Below are 18714 nucleotides of genomic sequence, written 5' to 3'. Positions count from 1 at the left end.
CACTATCGATGAACTTCGTGAAAGCCCTACTGGTGGAACATCTGCTTATCACATCGAGCAACAGTACGTCGCAGTCACTAACGGCTCGTCCTCATGTTTTTCAGGTTGGTACCTGGTACCCTCTCTTTTCTAAAAGAATCAATAATGTTATGCTGCTCCTCTTTCCGAGCCCACGGACATGTTTTGCAATTGCCTGTGACTGTTTTTCTGTTGTTAGAATGCTCTTACTGTCTGCGGGAGACGTTGAGGCAAATTCCGGTCCCATGACAAAAGAACAAGAAGCTCAATTTAGTGCAATGATGGGCTTACTCGAAAAACTTAACGCCGGTCAGGATACGTTGCTCAAAAAAGTAAAAGCTATCCAGAAAGATCAAAAAGAATTTCGAGCTGCCTTACTGACCTTAACTGACCTTACTACGCGCGTTGGTAAAATAGAGTCCAATGTAGCCTCAATGCAAGGTAACTTATCGGAAGTTATCAGCACACAGGGTATGCTCTCAGCCATCCCATCGGACATGGCTTCGCTTAGATCACGCATTGATAACCTTGAGAGCAGGTCCAGAAGGGACAATCTGGTGTTCTATGGTATTGAAGACGCTAGTAACGAAACATGGGCGGAATCAGAGGAAAAAATTAGTAATCTGTGCCACGATAGCCTGGATGTTGTGGTCTCAGCTGAGCATGTCGATAGAGCCCATCGCCTAGGACCTTTTCACGAGGCAAGGCCACGTCCAATAATCGTGAAGTTCGCTAACTTTATGGTTAAGGATACCATTCTAAGAGACTCTTATAAGCTAAAGGACACTAGTAAAGCCGTGTCTGAGGATTTCACTCCCGCTGTCCGGACTGCCAGAAAGAACCTGATTGCCTTCGGACGCTCGCAGGGCCAACCTTTTCGCCTCCGTTTCAATAAGCTGCTGGTTGGTAGCAAGTGTTATATGTACGACAGGTCGAGAGGTCCCAAATATTGAACCACGGAGCTTGCTGTGTCGGGAAACAAACCCAGTTTCAGCCGCAACGACTAGCGATTAGCAATCACTGAATGTCACTAGTTCCTTGTCTCATCACTGTAGTTTGTCACTTATCTTTTCAAATATTAGAAGCATTGTACCCAAGCGTGAAGACCTCTTATCTCTTATGGGAACAACGGGAGCTGTTATTGTTGTTCTGACCGAGACATGGTTAACACCTAACGTGCATGATGCTGAAATACTGCCGGGTTTTAGAGTACATACCGTTATGACCGCGTTGAAAGGCGTGGTGGTGGGGTGTTGCTTGGCATCAAAAATGAAATACCATCTCGCCCCATTGACGTCCCTGGGAACATTGAGATGGTATGGTCTTTACTTGGTCACTCCCACAACAAGATACTTATTGGAGTTTGTTACCGCCCACCCGATGATGTGTGTCTTGTCGCTGAGCTTCATAAAGCCCTTGCCTTTGTGAAAAGCAGTTTCCATCTCACAAAATAATGCTTTTCGGTGACTTCAATTTCCCCGATATCGACTGGAATGACGTCTATAAGCCAAAAGCCTCCGCGGTTTTGTCTTCTGATTTCTGTGATCTATGCGTGTTATTTGGTCTGCAGCAGTTGGTCACCTAGCCTACGCGCATTTCTGGTGCCTGTCAGAGCATCCTTGATTTAGTGCTTACCACATCTCCAGAGCTATTTTCTCCAGTAGTAATTTTTGATGGCCTCAGCGACCACAGATTCATACACACCTCCGTAAAAGTACCCTGTACCGAACGTAAGAATATTAAATTCGATATAGTGGATTACAACAAAGGGAATTATGACGCCATAAACAGAGAGCTAGGTATGTTTTTCGATGAGTTTGTTCGCCTGTTTCCGATACGATCTGTTGAGGATAATTGGTGTGCCTTCAAAGGTGCTCTTAGCAATCTAACTGAGAAGTACATACTACATATACATGACAGTAACGATGAAGTAAAAATGTATTTTCGATACCGATACTCCGATACTCTCACTTTTGGCACGCGATACCTAATACGGATACACAAAATGTATCGAAAGATTGTATCGAAGATGCATGTATCTGCGATACTGCCCACCACTGCTCTGGTGACGTAGTGAAGTTTCCCTTATGATGAGGAAGGAGGTGATTGCAACTGGGCAACAACAAACAACATTTATGCACAGGAAAAACAGAATACAACATGAGGATGAGAATGAGCATTGAACCGGCTTCTCCGACGAAGTCCAAGCGCACAGCAGGAGCAGAAGTTTTCGTACTCCCAGTTACCTTCGCCGGCATCACGGAGAAGCTATACAGAATTGGGATCAGCAACTGAAAGGACCTAGCGGCAAACAGCTCAACGTGATCGGCAAGTTCGCAGGCGAGGTCCGCTGGAAGGACAAGAACTGCCAAGAGCAATTCTATGTCGTGGATCCACTACACGTAGCGCTGCTTGGAATGCCTCTCACTGAACGTCTTCGACTCGTAAAGTGCGTATACTTGGACAAGCAGACGGATGTACAGGAGAGTTTCCTGAGGTTTTCCAAAGGACTGGGAACGCTCTCCAGGGAATATACGATCCGTCTCGTAAAAGATTATTCCCATCCTTACTCCGTCAGTGCGCCCAGACGCCCATCCCTATATTCCCATGCGGGAAGAAGTCAACAAGTATCTACAACGAATGGAAGAGGCCGGGATAATTAGTCCAGTACAGGGCCCAGCTTCATTGTGTGCTGGGATAGTCCTAGTACTGAAACCGTCCGGAGATATAAGGATCTGTGTCGACCTTATACCAAGCTAAATGCAAGCGTCCTACGTGAGATATACATCCTCCCAAGCGTATAGAAGCAACTTTGGACCTGTTAGGCGAGGCGGCTGCTTTTTTCAAAGCTTGACGCCAACTCATGGTTTTCACCAGATCAGGCTAGCCCCAAGCTGCCAGGAGCTCGCGACTTTTATTACGGCATTTGGATGGTATTGCTTCGCGAGCTTCCCTTCGCGAGCTTCGTGATGATGATGATGATCCTGGAGGCTATCCCCTTTGATGGCGACGTACCCCGAGCGAGCTGCCCTTGGAGCTGACAGAGCTCCCCGAAATGTCACTCCTTCGTTGTTAGTCAACTGCATAAAAAGTAAAGAAGGAGAAATGGCCGAGGCAGACCACACAATTAGGGACGACACGACATATTTTCGTTTGAATTCGATGAAAAGTAAAAACAACACAATGTTCAAAAAACAATTAATGCTAATATATAGAAATAAATATAAGGATACAACTCCTGCTCTATAGGAACAGAAGAATACCTGAACGAGAACCGCCGATGTATTTCGAATAGAGCGTGTCCTTCTGGGCAAGGTTACCGTTCGGAATCACGTCGGCTCCAGAGTACTTTCAAAAGCGAATGGCAGAAATTCTCAACGGAATGCAAGGGGTGGCAAACCTGATGGACGACGTCCTTGTATATGGCAAAGACAAGGCACAGCACGACAAAAGGCTGAAGAGCGTGCTGGAGCGCATTCGAGCAACGGATATATATCACGTTGAATCGTGATAAGCGTGCCTTCGGCATCAGCGAGATCACTTTTCTCGGCTGCAAGATCAGCAAGGACGTAATTAGTCCAGCTCCGAAGGAGGTTGAAGCAATAAAGAACCCCGAACCGCCATCAGACGTATCTGGAGTCAGGAGGATCATAAGGAGGCTAAATCGTCTGTTACGATTTCCCCCTGACCTCGCAGAAAAGACAATATCACTTCGAGAGCTTCTCAAGGATAATTCGAAATGGCACTGGGGCCACGCGCAGGAGAAAGCGCTCCAAGAGCTGAAGGAGATGATTTGCGTAGCCAAATGTATGGCAAAGTATAATCCTAAGTTTCCCACCATCGTTTCTGCAGACGCTTCATCGTACGGCCTGGGTGCTGTGCTATTGCAAGTTGAGCCGTCAGGTAAGCGCAGGGAAGGCCGGTTTCCTTCGTATCTAGGTCTCTTGCTGATGCTGAAATCAATTACGCACAAATCGAGAAGGATGCATTGGCTGTGACATGGGCAACAGAGCGTCTTGGAGAGTTTCGAGAGGTCTAGACGCAACTTTGCAGACTAAACATCATCCTCTGGTAACGCCCTTAGGGAAGTCTCCTGTGGACCTACTTCTTCCACACATTCAGCGGTTTCGGCTAATGAGGTTCGACTACGCCGTTGTTTATGTCCCTGGGAAGGACTTGGTCATCGCAGACACTTTGTCAAGAGCGCCACAGCAACAGGGCCCCGACACCAGGTGTCTCGCAGTTAACGAAGTCCAGAGTTTTGCCAGCGGAGCAATGATGGGCATCTCTTCTCAACCATCTCAACTGCTACGCATCTAGGCGGTCCAACAAGAAGACGAGGTCTGATCTTGAGAAGGTACTGCGACACAGGGTGGCCGCTGTGGTCGTCAAGTCCTTTCGCACTTCGACCGTATTGGAAAGACCAAAGCTTCATCACTATCCATGAAGATATTCTGGCCTTCGGTACGCGAAGAATCGTCCCTGAGCAAAGGAAGTCACAAATTCTAAGGTGCCTTCACGAAGCACATTAGGACATAGTCAGGTGCAGGGCACTTGCGCGCGAGAGCATATGGTCGCCAGGAATCTAGCCAGGAGATAGCCAAGACAGTCAGCAGATGTCAAACCTACGCAAAAAAAGAGAGAACAAGCGGCAGCTTGGGCTTAATTCCATCAGAGTTTCCATCAGAGACGCCAACGCTTCCATGGCAAATGGTTGGAATCGATCTTTTCGACTTCAGAAGACGCATTCTAGGGGTTGACTACAGGTCGAAGTGCTCGCGGAAATTGGTTTTCCCCCTTCAACGACTTCCTCGTGCACCACAGAGCGCATCAAGAGCATTTTTGCAAGACACGAAATACCCGACACCGTCATGTCGGACAACGGTCCCCAGTTCTCTTCGACGGTCAACGGTCCCAGTTCTCTTCTTCAAAACCTTTGGAGAAATCTACGATTTCCAGCACGTGACAAGCAGTCCGTCTTACCCCAAAGCGAACGGAGAGGCTGAGGGAATGGTGCAAACGATGAAGCGACTGCTGGTAAAAGAGGAATACCCCTATCTGGTGTTGCTAGCGTACATGAACACGCCTGGGAGCATCGGGTACAGCCCAGAAGAAATCTTGGTGGGGAGACGGCTTAGAAGCAGAGTTCCGGTACTGCCATCAACGCTTCGTCCAAGGATGCTGGACCAAGAGGAGGTTTCGAATATGATGGCGGCAGAAAAGGAAGATCAGAGGCTTCGTTACAACAGGAGACACCGGGCAAGACCTCTCCCCCCCCCTCTTGCCTGTGCGTACACAGCGGCATTTCGCTGCGGCTGATCCTTCGGAGGAAGGCGAAGCTGGAGGCACAGCACCCGAGGGTGCGACCCCTTCAGCTTCAAGCGTCACAGAAGAGGGATGGGCACCAGCAGCGGAACGACCTGGCGACAATTGACGTAGTAGCGATTAGGTATATCGCGGTACGACAGACAGGTCTTCAGGCCAGAAAGACTTGGGTTGTGAGATTTGGGACTGTGGGACATGCATAAGTGTTTACGTACTGCGTTGTGTTGCGGGCTTAGTATTTTTGTTTTGTTTTGTTTTTAAAGAAGGGGGGGGGACTCTATTTTCACAGGAAAGGTCAGCCAAGCGTATATAGTGATGAAAATGCTTGTTGATAATGTGCGCATGCCTGTGGGACATTGCTACAAAAGGGCACGCGCAGAATAAACGGGGCTTTTTTGGGCATTGGACACCGGAGCGTGCACTTCTTTGGGGCTCGTGCATGGGCCCCGTAGAACTAGAGTCACTAAATAAGCTTATTTAGTGACTCTACGTAGAACACTACACTGCATTCTTTTGAATGTTTGCACGACCTACTTCTTTAATGTTAGGATCAACTCTCCTGAAGCCTCCTTTTCTTCCCAGTTTCCTCTCTGATTCAGGGAAATGAACACTTCTGATTTGCGAGAAGCGACTCAACTATTTTACCTTAGGGTGCCTCAATACTAGCTCCCTCTACATAGCTACACAGAGGGAGCTAGTATTCAGGCATCCTATTTTACCTTGTTGTGTAGCACTCTGGCTCTCATCCGAAATCAACTCTGATTGAACTGCAAAGTGAAATATAACCACAATGCGTCAAGGTACCGTCATGTAGAACTTGGCTTTGTCATCACACACACAAGTCATCGCCTCTCAGTTCGGCATACCTTTCGTACTAATTAATTTCGAACACTTTTAGAACCTGAAAGGTGGCGACCCTCAACGTTCGCAAAATAACAAAGTTGGAGCCAGTCCCGGATTGGCGGACAAACATCACGTGATATTGAAGTACAACGTAACGCATTTGAGACAGGTTACTAATTACCATTAGACCTCTCTTTTTTTTTTTTTTGGAGGGGGGAAGAACAACAGGAACTCTTGGGAAGTTCGGTTTAACCCGTAACAGTTATATAACGCTCGAATTCCGTGCGACCTGCGCCATCTGTTGGCGTTTCTCTCTCTCCGCGTCTCTGTTCGTCTGCTCGCTGTATCGCTGCTCGCATCCGAGTGATTTAAACAAACGTCTGGTTTGTGTCCGTGCGTTCCGGAACACACAAACCGTGCACCTTGACAATGAATGTGAACTGTATTCGCGAGGAACGCACGACCTCGCCTGATGCATCGTCTAGTTGCACGCGTTCTCAATAGATGGCGCGCGAGTCGCCTCATGGATGTGGCGCTCCTGGAGTCCGCTAGATTGCTTTGCGCAACAATCTTTAAAATTCGATTGCTGAAAACATACTCGATATACAGCAGAGCTATTACGTATCTGAAGCGTCCAAGTTACAAGCTTTCAGAAAAGCATACAGTTTCTACAGGATCGCTATTCACCTTACAGTACAGGTATACTGTAAAGCAGTAGAGCTGCAATCTCACAAAATTTATCTATTCAATAACCCGAGGCCTGAATACTTTTACGCCACAATTTTCCTTCAAATTGCGCTCATAGTTTTTTTTTAGAAAATTAAAATTGAAAATTACGGGCAACACTGTGTGGAATAGACCTCTCCCTGTTTGTAAACAAATGAGGTCATAGTGTTCGACAGTGCCACCAATTTGGTAGAGTTGAACTACACTCGAAGCTAGGTGCGAATAAGGTCGCGCAAGCAAGCCACGGTCTTGAGGGGATTACGATGGTCCCTGAAAGGGACGCGACCTTCCGTCCTACATTTTTTTTCCTGTCCGGCAGCGAACAAGTCCTTATTCGCGGAACCCAGCCCTCCCCTTCCGATTTGTTTCGGTTTGAGTCTGTCTACCAACGTCATGATGACGTTTCTCGGGTATAGAGGTCTATTCCCCACGAACTGCGCACTGCTCGTCAAATACGGCGGTAAAACTATATTGCATGCGCATAACACTGTGTCGAAACCAAAAGAAGTCGGCTACGTAGTCATCATGAGCAGCAAGCCAGTCGGGAACATCGATCACTGTTGCTTGACAAATTGGGGATTATTTCCCCCCCAGACGTCGCTCCAAGCCTCTGTTTCAGCGTAATTTTACTTGCAAATTAAAAATGTTTAGCGTTCCCTGTAACACGTATAACTTGTGCTGCGTTTACAAGCAACAAACTGTAAAACTATGCCATCAACATAACTTGTATGTCTGTTCCTTTACGGTACATTTAAATATTCGCGGTGTCATTTCGTTGCATTTGTTGGAACGTAAGACAGTACAACATCAAACGAAGGAGCACCTTAACATTAGAATTCCAAGTACAGTACGTAAAAGAGAAACGTAAAATTTATGATAATGAAAAAATGGCTAGGAAGCAAGCGAGCTGGTGAAGATGATGCATAATGTAAAAACCCCGAGACTAGGGAACACGAAGGGACAGACACAACTCGTGTTGTGTCTGTCCCTTCGTGTTCCCTAGTCTCGGGGTTTTTACATTATGTAAAATTTATGCCTGCAACGTAGGATTACAGAATACAGCGGGAGGGGAAGCAACGAGACTAATCGAAAATTTGCGACAAAAACAATCCCAAGAACTACAGTGACAGACGAGTTAGACTATGTTCGCCAGACGCGGGTTCACTCTATTCTGTCAGGTAGAACATTCTTTACTATACATACATATACATACCTGACATACTATACTTACTCGAAGTTATGTATCCTCATGGCGTTTAAATACATAATGATAATTCGTGACGTCATGAGTCAACCATACATGCATATATAATAGTGTTCTTTTTTTTTTTTTTTTTTAGCATGTGGCATATCTATGCCCCTCTGATCGGATTACAATTCTCCCCCAGAACAACCAATCGGATTTATCTCAAAACATGCAGCTCAACAAGGCGTCAAACAGTGCATTCAAGGCGTGTGTGCAGGCGAGTAATAGCGCTATTGATCTTTTCATCGGATTGTTACTGTCACTTCACTGTTACTGTCATATTCACTGGGAGCCCACTTGTCGTCGCACCACTAGCCTACTTGCAATGGACATTTCCGGTGTCATCACCATCATCACCTGTTACGCATCGGATACGGGGACAATATGCACACACCCACAAGAAGAAAAAAAATGTACATGGCTCACGGTACATGACGCCTTTTCAGTATATTTCACAGGCTGACTAGTAGAAAACAAAAGAAAGGAGTTCCTGTTCGTCTAACTTGGAATGCCTAACTCTTGAATGAATCACGCAGCCACCAATCAGGCGCAGAAATTGCGGACACGACGTGATCGTCCCCACGTCCCATTCCATTACTGGTTCCGCCCCGAAACCAGCATACATTCCGTGAAATATACAGCACTGCCAAACGAGCTCATTAACATGTGTTCCACCGTCTAGGATCGTTTGATATACCCGCCCTTACAGTTCGCTCACCTCCCATCCAAAACACCGCCATCGACATCGAACAGAAAGAAAACGTTGCAGACGGCGCGAAAATATGAAAACAAAAAATGTCTGCTGCCCCTTATCGCTGTCCGTCCGTTTGCTTCGCTATAGAAAAAAACGGGAAACCGTCTGGCTGCACGAGAAAAACATTCCCTCTCGCCGAGGTCGAACGCTAGGATGTAATAATAAAGAAGACCAGCGTACGTAATAATGGCGCTCGGTGTAAACAAGTAAAAGCTAGTACGCCCGCGGCATCGTCTGCGAAGTTAGCAGACATACTCGTGTAGTTTCTTTGACGCTTTACTGGAGCTGCGATACCAACGCCCCCTCTGCGCTGCTATTGGAGGTATTTGTCCTTTTCGCGTTCCGGCAGATCTATAAAAGCGTTTTGGATTGGCTGGCTATCCCACATTGTCATTTTTCTTTTCTTGCTTCAATGGGGACGTGTGTGCGAGAGTGTTGTTGATGCTGGTCAACCGCATCGCCATCCGCATCAGGAGAAAGAAAAGAAGGCGGCACGCAGACAACCTTCTTGCTGCGTTTGCCACGTGCGCGATAAATAAAACTTGACAACTTTTCGTTGGGTGGAGAGAAAATTTATCCCCCCCCCCCACGCCAAGGGCGATGGTCGGGTACAGAAAACGTGTAATAACGCATCTACTGGGGGAATGTTTGTGTACAGTCCTTTAATGGGGGTTGGAGAAACCATTTCTTGGGCATTGCTCCAACAGGCTGAGTCTATACTGCGTGACTGAAATTCCTTCTTTCGACTTTCTTCCTCCCGCCCGTTCATTTCTGTTGTTATAGTTAGGCCACAGTGTTCCGCATTTCTCCGATCCAATGCTCAAATTCGACGGGGCAGCGTTTGTTTACATGCGAAGTTGTGAGGCTCTGACAGACCAACTTCCGTCCGTCTTTACGCCGTGCCGCTCCGATGGCCTGCCGGGATTTATGTTATGGACGAGAGGCTTACAACATTCGGAGCTCGTGTAACTGCCCCTGATTTATTTGAACAGCGCAATAATGTGGCTTTGGGTTACGTGATACCCCGTGTGACTCGGAAGTGTCTTCGTCTTCATGTGTACGGGTGAAAACATATCGGATTACATTCCAGAATTTTCTACGCATCTAAGTTCACGCTGGGAACTGCACTCAATGCTCCGAGACATACATTTTGAGATGTGTCAAATAAATTGCCGTTACTGTTCTTATGCAAGTTCAGGGTGAAAAAAGTGAATACCTTGCGTAGCATTGAAACCGCCAATGAATAAGAAATGATAGGAGGATAAGTTATCACAAACATAAGAAACGAAAGAAGACATGAGCCATTTGGTCATCAATTTCCAGGCATTTAAGTTCAAATTCTATGGACATCTTTCACTTCGTTACAGTAAAGCGACATCTTTTATGGGTCCCACCGACTACTTCTTCTCTTTTTCTTTTTTACCGTGTCGTCTCGGTCACTTCGAACATCATCCGCTGTGAGTTGACAAATAATAATAATAATAATAACAGTACCTAATAAACTTGTCTAGAGCTCAGCAAATTATATAGCAGGCAGATGACATCAGAGGCCAACAGTTTCTTTGTAACTTCAGAAAGAAAGAAAAAAAAAAGGTATCGAGCAAAAGTTCTTAAATACCAGTCATATAGGTATTAAGCCAATTTATGCTTTTCAGCATAACAGAATAGAGTCGGTTCGCGTTTATTTTTTATTTTTATTTTTATTTTTTATTTTTGCTGCAACGAATAAAATGAGCTACTGAAAGAACGACGGGCGCAGGTGAACGGCAGCACGCGCGCGCGTTTCCAAGATCCTTGAGCGCATCGGGAGATGAGGGAAGGTTGTGACGTAGCCAGTTCCCCTGTCACGTGACTCGTGACGTCATCCGGTGCACTTCAAGCGGTGCTCAAGCGGAGGTGTGTTGGCGTGGCGTGTCATCACGTGCTGCGCGTGAGCTGAGAAGAAAGAAACAAAGAACAAAGGCACCTTTCGACGTCACATGGGGATCGTGCTTGCCGTTCGCGTCTGCTTTCTCCCACGTTTTCGTTTCTTTTTTTTTTTGTAACTTTGTTTGCGCGTGGCTACAATACACTCCAGAGAAAAGTATTTTGCATGGTGGCTTGTGATAGACAGGGTTTTCGCGCCATATTAGATGTCACCTCACTGCACTTTTAAAAGAGCAATGAGGCGACGTTTAACATCACTCGAAATCCTGCCTCGTCTGCCAAGCTGTCCACCAGGAGTCCCCATGCAAAATATTTTCGCTCTTCGGTGCGTTATAGCTTCGAATCAAATTTACAAAAAAAAAAAAGAAAGGGACGCTGGTAGAAAGCAGTCGCTGACGGCCGGCACGATCCTCAGTGACAGGGAGAATGCCCTGAGCCTTTCTTTTTTTTTTTTTCTTCTGAGCTCACGCGCCGCTTATAAATGCTTGAGCTGTGCCGCCGTACGTCACTGGTCACGTGAGGGGAGTAGCATACGTCACGAGGTCCTCTCGTTCTGAGATGCGCTCTTTTCACGAGGAGAAGGATTTTTCAAAGGTGTGCGGAACAGAGCCCACGCGCTCGCCTTGTAGGTCACCGGAGCTCATCGTTCTTTTTCAGTTTCAACTTCTTGAACTTCAGTTCAAGTTCTTGAATCGGAAAGGTTCATATATGTATATTCACTCCAGTGTCCTCAGCGTGGCTGTGCTCTTTCGATATACCCACGAGAACCCAAGTTTTACTTTATCTCTATTCGGACTACAAGTCACGGTGGTCACCGCTGCAGAGCATACCAAAGAGTGATGCAACTTGTGGCTTGAATGCGATAAATATATTGCGAATGGGATACCATTTGGGTGCAAATACTGCGCACGAAAAATACTAGATTTTTATACCGTAGTTATACTAATTACTTCATCAGATTGTCTCCACATGCAGCTACAGTGCATATTATCGTATTACGTATATCGCGGTACTGCATCGTGTTATGTACAGTGAACCCTCGTTAATATGACCACTGCCGTTCCCGCGGATTTTGGTCATAGAGCGAATTGTCATATTAACGAGAAACGCACCCTCCGCAGACCGGACACACATCGCTACGTACAACAAAAGCCGACGTAATTATGATTTATTTTCTGAAAAATCTGTTAACAATGACTAGGTCAAACAATTTTCGGTCATAGATTTTTCTAAATGGACAATAGCACCATCAACTGCGGACACGTTATCTACCTTTATCTGTTGCCCTCTGAGCGAGGTACGAGATAGCCTCTCCCGGGGCTGCTCTGAGGGTCACGTGACGTGGTCATATTAGCGGGAATATAATGCCTGTGTTTGACCCTACTTGTGACAAAAATCTTGGTCATTGTCCGATAAACGGATTGTCGTATTAACGAGAGGGATTTACATGCCGGCGAAACGGTTCCAGAGAAAAACGGTCATAACGCGAGTATGTCAGATTAACGGGGGTCATATTAACGAGGGTTCACTGTATTATCAAATCACACATTTGTGAGGCACGGGAAACTTTTCAAGCTCCTTGGAGTAGCGTTGCACCAGACACAAAAAAAGGGGTAATTAGAATCGAGTACAAAGCGGCTCAGTTCTTCTGAGAGTCGAAGGAAGCAAAAGAATTAATTTAGACCTTGACTGATTTCTCTGGAGAATATCTGAACTGCAATCGGCAAAGGACAATTCTGGGAACAAAATAATAACCCCTTCTGTAGGAGTGGCCATGTATGCAACATCCTGTCAGACATGACTCTACGACCTCACATTTAATACCGAAGAGAAAGCTTCTTATTGGGTGCGTCGTGATCACCGCGCACGCTCTTTGGTCGAGGCAAGTCACGTGCCACGTACGCGGGAGTTTCCCACGCAATAGGAGTACAGTTACGGGGAAAGGAGTGATTATACGTCTCCCCCCCCCTCCACTTGGGGGGGGGGGGGTTGCTTTTACGGGTGTTCCCCTTCAGGAAATTAATGGAGTGAGACTTTTGTTCATTTTGTCGTCACAGTCTGCCGACTGTCTGGCTTTCAGGACGACTTTGCGATGAGTACACCGGGGACGTCTGGAAATAGATCCGTCTCTGATGGACACTAAAACCCCCGAGACACCGAAAACACACAGGGACGACATAAACATATATAGTGTCTGTCTTCTCTTCTTCTGTCTTGGAGCTTTCGTTCCTGTCATTGTTCTCCAGCTATAGCCTGTATTTTGTGTGTTGTCCTGTATCGGTCTCTGTTTAGTGGTGGCGACAATACCTTTTTACAAGGGCTAGCACGAGAGACATTCCATTCCATATGGTTTCAAATTACAATGAACACACACAAAAAAGGGAGACTCTCATTTTTCTTCTCGAATCATCGCGCGGACTCATCGATGCTTCTTCTTTTCTTTCTTTCTTTTTTTTTCTTTTTCTGTTATCACTGGGGTATTGCGACGGTCTGACATTCGCGGGTACAACTTGACATCGCACAATCTGCCCTTGGAACCTCGATTTTGGCAAGAATTGGCTAAAGGCAGATTTTCCTGGGCAGTATCCCTCGGCCTTGCAACTCCCCAAAAGGCAGAAATAGTCTGTAGCACCTTCTGATTCGCTGTAGAACACTATAAATTGCAGGTACATAAAATAAACACTTTTTTAATATATATATATATATATATATATTCACATTTTAGGCGCGGTCTTGTGAGGCTAAAGCTTCTTTTGGTCGACAGATGGCGCCTTCAAATAGCGTCTTGCACATCCCATGTGCCAAGGCTACTTTGAGCGTCGTCCAGCACTTGGTGCGTCTCCCACGATTTAAAGAAGCACTACTTGACCTTCCCGTCAACCGCCCTCAAATTACGCGTTTCTACGGTGTATCGTCTGGACTTGAGACGAGTGTAGTTGTACGTTTTACAGGGGGATCTTTCTAGGATATTTTTACACCATTAAAAGAGTCGGGCATTTCTTGAAATCTTCACGGCCATCGCGCTTGCGGAGACTGCTCACAGACGACGTCTGTAGCGAAAGTTGTTCCTCCGGGGCAATCCGAAGAGAAAGGGTTGGGTCGACCAGCAAAAAAAGTTAATGGCTTTGCGTGTGCGTGGTGTTCCGAGAGAAAAACGACCTTGAGTCGCCGTTTGAGAAAGCCTGCCAGGGTTAGCTGGCCGGAAGGTCACCACCACGCGTAGCTCACACTGCATGCGAGGAAGGCATGCGGGAGAGAGAACTCACTGCCCATTATCGTTATACGCGTAACAACGATACTAATGATATGGAGTAGATCTACGAGGAAAAAAATCGCCGTCGTGTACGTGTATTTACATGGAATCATTACTTTTTTATGGCTTTGTCCTGAAATCTCATCGCGAGCATTCGTATACTTACGTAGAAGAAGGCTTGACAACGAAAGCTGTGCAACAATCCGTTAACTTCTCTGTTCGTTGTCTGCTCGGTGGCGTGTTTTATTCACGAGCGAATCTGTCTGCAGGCATGTTACCCGGGGAGGGGAGACATTGAAGGATAATCACTGCGAGAAACGAAAGAAACACCGTCAACAAACGCAAATAGGTCGTGCTTTTTACGGGCAGCACTTTACAGCATTTTGATGCCCATAGCGGCACTGCAGGGCAGTCAAATAAATAAATAAAAGGTGTCTGGAACTAAGGGAAGGAATAGGGTACTGCAATGTTTACCAAGCTTCAGGCATTCATGACTGCTCAACGAACCGGCATTATATCTGCTATGCAAAACTTTCATATAGCCTCAGCGGTATATAGTACCTTTCTACGAGGCTGGTCCGAGTGGCATTCGACGGGACCGAGATTTTATATGATTCCAAATTAAAACAAAAAAAGAAGGAAAGTGAGACGCTCCTCTTTCTTCGAGAATCAGCGAGCGGTCTCATCGAGCTAAATATTTTTTTCTTCTTCATATATTCAGAGTTTAATTTATAGTCGAAAGGGTTAAATATGCTCGTTCCTTAATTATCTCGAAAACATATTCTGAAGATGACGAAATTCCGAAACAAGATTCAGGCCCCTCTGAATGGTTGAAAATAGAGTGCTTCTCTGGAAAACCTTTTAGCCATAGCAACTTGTGGCCAGGAAACGACAGCAGAATCCCGCAGTGACCGACGGAAGATTTTTTCCGAGCCCGTGATTGATGTGTCTATCACTGGCTTACGGCACAAAGGCGAAGGTCGTGCTGCTAATAACGGATGATTTCACGGTCTCGCCTTTCTATAATGCCCGCAGCTGCGACGCGTATTCAAGGAATTCATACGTCACAGGTAGTCTGTTGCTAAGTGGGAACCAAGACACGCGAGCCTGCCTCTTTTGTAAAAACGTGCAGGAAAAAAAAAAGGTAAGCACCGAAGCTTTATAAGTTTTCGCGTGGTGCTAGGCCACGCTTCGGATAGGGGTACAGGCGGGAGTACATAAAGGCTTTCAATCGACTTACCGCCGCCATTTCTCTTCCTTTTTTCTTACGGAAAGCAAGGTAGCTGTCCGGAAACGCTTTTCGTCTGCAAATAGATGAGTGTCGTGTCGTGTCGTGTCGTGTCGTATCGTGTAACGGAATGATCAGGGTGTCCTTTTCTATGAAGCATTTATTAGGTAGTAACTCGCCGTTGTACAGCTTGGGACAAAAGTTTACGGAACACGACACGGTCGTATTTCATCTGAGCGGCCCCCTGGTTGCTTTGAGGAAAACATCGAATAGGAAACGGGTGGCCGGCTATTCTATCCATCTCTCAGTATGTGTGCCCGTTCCTGTTTGCAGCTAGCGTGTTGCTGCAATGGAGAAATGCGATACCCTGATGTTCCGTAAACTTTTTCCAACCAAACCAAGCTGCACGTCGCAAAGCCATTATGACTTTTCTCCACTCCGTCCATATCAGACGGACACTCGTAGAGCCAGAAGAGATGTCAATGTTGACTGTTACATTTTTCGCGAAACTAACTAATCCTAGTGCAGGGTGTGCGCGGATAAAGTAGCCCCACGTTTACGCACGTAATGCTTGCCGCTACGCTTACCGCACGAACTTCCGGTAGCGCACGATGAAGCATTTATGCGATGAAAACCAACGAAAAAAAAAAAAATCGTGGTGACCAAACACTGCGTAACTAAAAATATAGTCACGCAAACCTTGCTCTTCGTGCATTTCCAATGGGGCATGGTGGTCTCCGCACAGTTGCGTCATGCTACCGCCCGGGGGTGCCGCCGCTGCTGAAATCGAAACCCGACATGGATGATGATTTCTGTTATTTCGGTTTCCACACCGTTAGCGCCCCAGGCGGTACCCGCACACAACTCTACGGAGACCACCATGTTTGCATCGCTATGGCATAGTTACCATAACTGTTTTTTCTTGTTTTTTTTTTGTTTTTTTGCCGATTTTGATAGCATAAGTGCACCGTCGTGCGCCGCCGGAAGATCGTACGGTAACGGTACGGTACGGTACGGTGCGGTAAAAAGTGTTACCTGGTAATCGAAGGTAGCTTTTCACAGAATCTACAATTCCCAATAATTGATATAAAGAGCCAAGTAAAAGAAGGATATTACCTTACGTTTCCGTCTTTAAACTTGCAGCGATCAGAACAACTGTTGGCAATACACAGGAATACAATAAAAAGGACACCATACAGGGCGAGTGAGTGCCTTTCGCTGAGTTATGTCCTCTTTTATCGAGCTGTTGTCACACCCTCTTTCAGGCTGCAATGGAGGTAATCTTACCTTTTGCAAGATCTCAAACCAGATCACCAGATAAATTCAACAAATATGCAGGGCGTTTTTTTTTAAATCCTTTTCAGACTTTATATATAAAAGAAAACTAGGAGAGCAGCATAGACGTTGTTTTTGCAGTTGAGTTATACGGTCGCAGGCGGACAAGCTCTCGAAGGGAGTATGTAACTAGTAGATGACTAATTACCTAAAATGCATTAATTACCCGTTTAATTAGTTGATTTCGGGCAAAATGCGAGATAACACAATGGGAGACAATCATCCTTGAAAGTCATTCTATCTTTCCTTGTTTTACAGAGTTAGTTAATAGTTAATGGTTTTTATTAGGTAATTAGTCATCTTGTACTTGCATAGTTTCTTCGAGACGATGTCCTCCCTGGCCGACAGGTCTGCCGCAAAAGCGACTTTTATGCTTTTATTTATCCCTGCTCATAGCTTTTTTTTTTAATTAAAAGTCTGTCAAGGATTAAAAAACAAACAAACAAAAAACGACCGTTTCGGCCTATTGGGATTCATCGGCGCAGCGCATGGAAAGTGACACGATCTTGGGTCGTCACAGACAGTGTGTCTCGGCGAGACATCAGTGTTCCACGGTGTCAGCGGCACCTGTGGAGGTATACCGGGTGTTTCACGGAGGCCACCCGACTGACTAATTTGTAAACAGGTGGCGCCATCGAGGAACTTTCTTTTTGGAAAAGATCCTTGGGACATCGGCCTTGAACCGAGCAGTGAGCGGCTCATTTGCATACGCTCAATAATTAAATAAACATCCTAACTTTTAAATTTTACTTCGCATGCTTATGGAACAACAACAACTATATGAATGACAATGCGATGAGGTGATTCACCGCAACAATTGCGGTACCAAACCTCAGAACGTTACGGAACTTCTGTTTTACGTATCGAGACCTTCAGCAAAAAATATTCCAAGAAAAAAAAAAACGTGATTTTTTTCGAGTAATTGATCGGTTTCGGTTTACGTATTTCTTGCACCGAGCAGTGCACCAATGAGCTCTTTGTATTAGCTATCCGGCTGTCCATTTCGTGTTCATCCACCTGGTTCACGCACGGGGGCAACGGCAAGAATATTTGGAACGGGTCTTACTATTTGGGAATTTGCTGCCTCTCTGAATCAGATCTCTTCGTGGACAACGTGTCACGTGACCAACATGACGGACTTTCACTTTTGCCTCACAGAAAAATTACACACTGCTATTCTAATTGAGAATTCGGGTGGTCATTTCATGGCAACACGGCCTAGCGCTCGGAAATTGCTAGGTTGGCGCCCGAGCTGGATCACGTGACCGTTGCCACCCGAACGTGAGTGCCAGGAATCTAGCGGTTTAGTCGCTTGGATAACGCTAGGTGCAGGGGCGTCGCTAAGCAATTTTTCAGGGGAGAGCAAGATCTGGGACCTGGGCGCCACTGCACCCCCCCCCCCCCGGAGGAGGGTGTCGTTCTACTTGCGCAATAACTCCGGCAATCATCAGTGACGTCGGTCATTAGAACGCCCCCGCTACAGTCTGTGACTTCCGCAACTTGTTGTATCACTATTTCTTTTCTCATATACTTGACATCCACTTATCAGCCGCTTTAGCTATGACTCTGATATATGGCTGACAGCAATAATAATAATAATAATGGACATTGGCATGTCTATTATTGATCTATTCTATCTATCTATTGATATTCTGTTGATCTATTCTATCTATCTATTGATATCTATTGGCGTCTATGGAAGGTTGGTAGCAATAGGAAATAGGAATTTAGCCGACCCATTTTAAAGAGAAGTGAGGGTGTACGGGGTTGGGCGAAATGTTGGGCAGCCAAATAATAATAATAATAATAATAATAATAATAATAATAATAATAATAGTAGAAAATAAAAATTCTCGCCACGAGCCATAGTTGATGCCACTGCCTCGTCGTCGTTGCTGTTCGCCGAGGCTGACAACGCGACAATCCAGAATGGATATATATTTAAATTAGTAAAGTGCTTACAAATTTGAAATTTGAACAAATTTGAGCATCGAGGTGGTGCCCTTCGGAAACAACACACTTAACCCAACGCTCTTATTTCCACTCTCCAAAAACATGTG

General features: G+C 45.8%; 1 long non-coding RNA gene across 1 annotated transcript in view; it reads left to right on the top strand.

Moving 5' to 3' along the window:
- Window positions 1–18714, top strand: part of LOC135389048 (uncharacterized) — a 59734-nt gene continuing 41020 nt past the window's right edge. The window contains exon 1 of the long non-coding RNA XR_010421564.1: window positions 1–104. This is a non-coding gene — a long non-coding RNA (uncharacterized LOC135389048). The remainder of the gene's footprint in view (window positions 105–18714) is intronic.

This window comes from Ornithodoros turicata, chromosome 3 (assembly GCF_037126465.1).
Source record: "Ornithodoros turicata isolate Travis chromosome 3, ASM3712646v1, whole genome shotgun sequence".
NCBI lineage: Eukaryota > Metazoa > Arthropoda > Arachnida > Ixodida > Argasidae > Ornithodoros > Ornithodoros turicata.
Note: the sequence above shows the minus strand (reverse complement) of the source record. Positions and strands in the feature narration are given on the sequence as shown.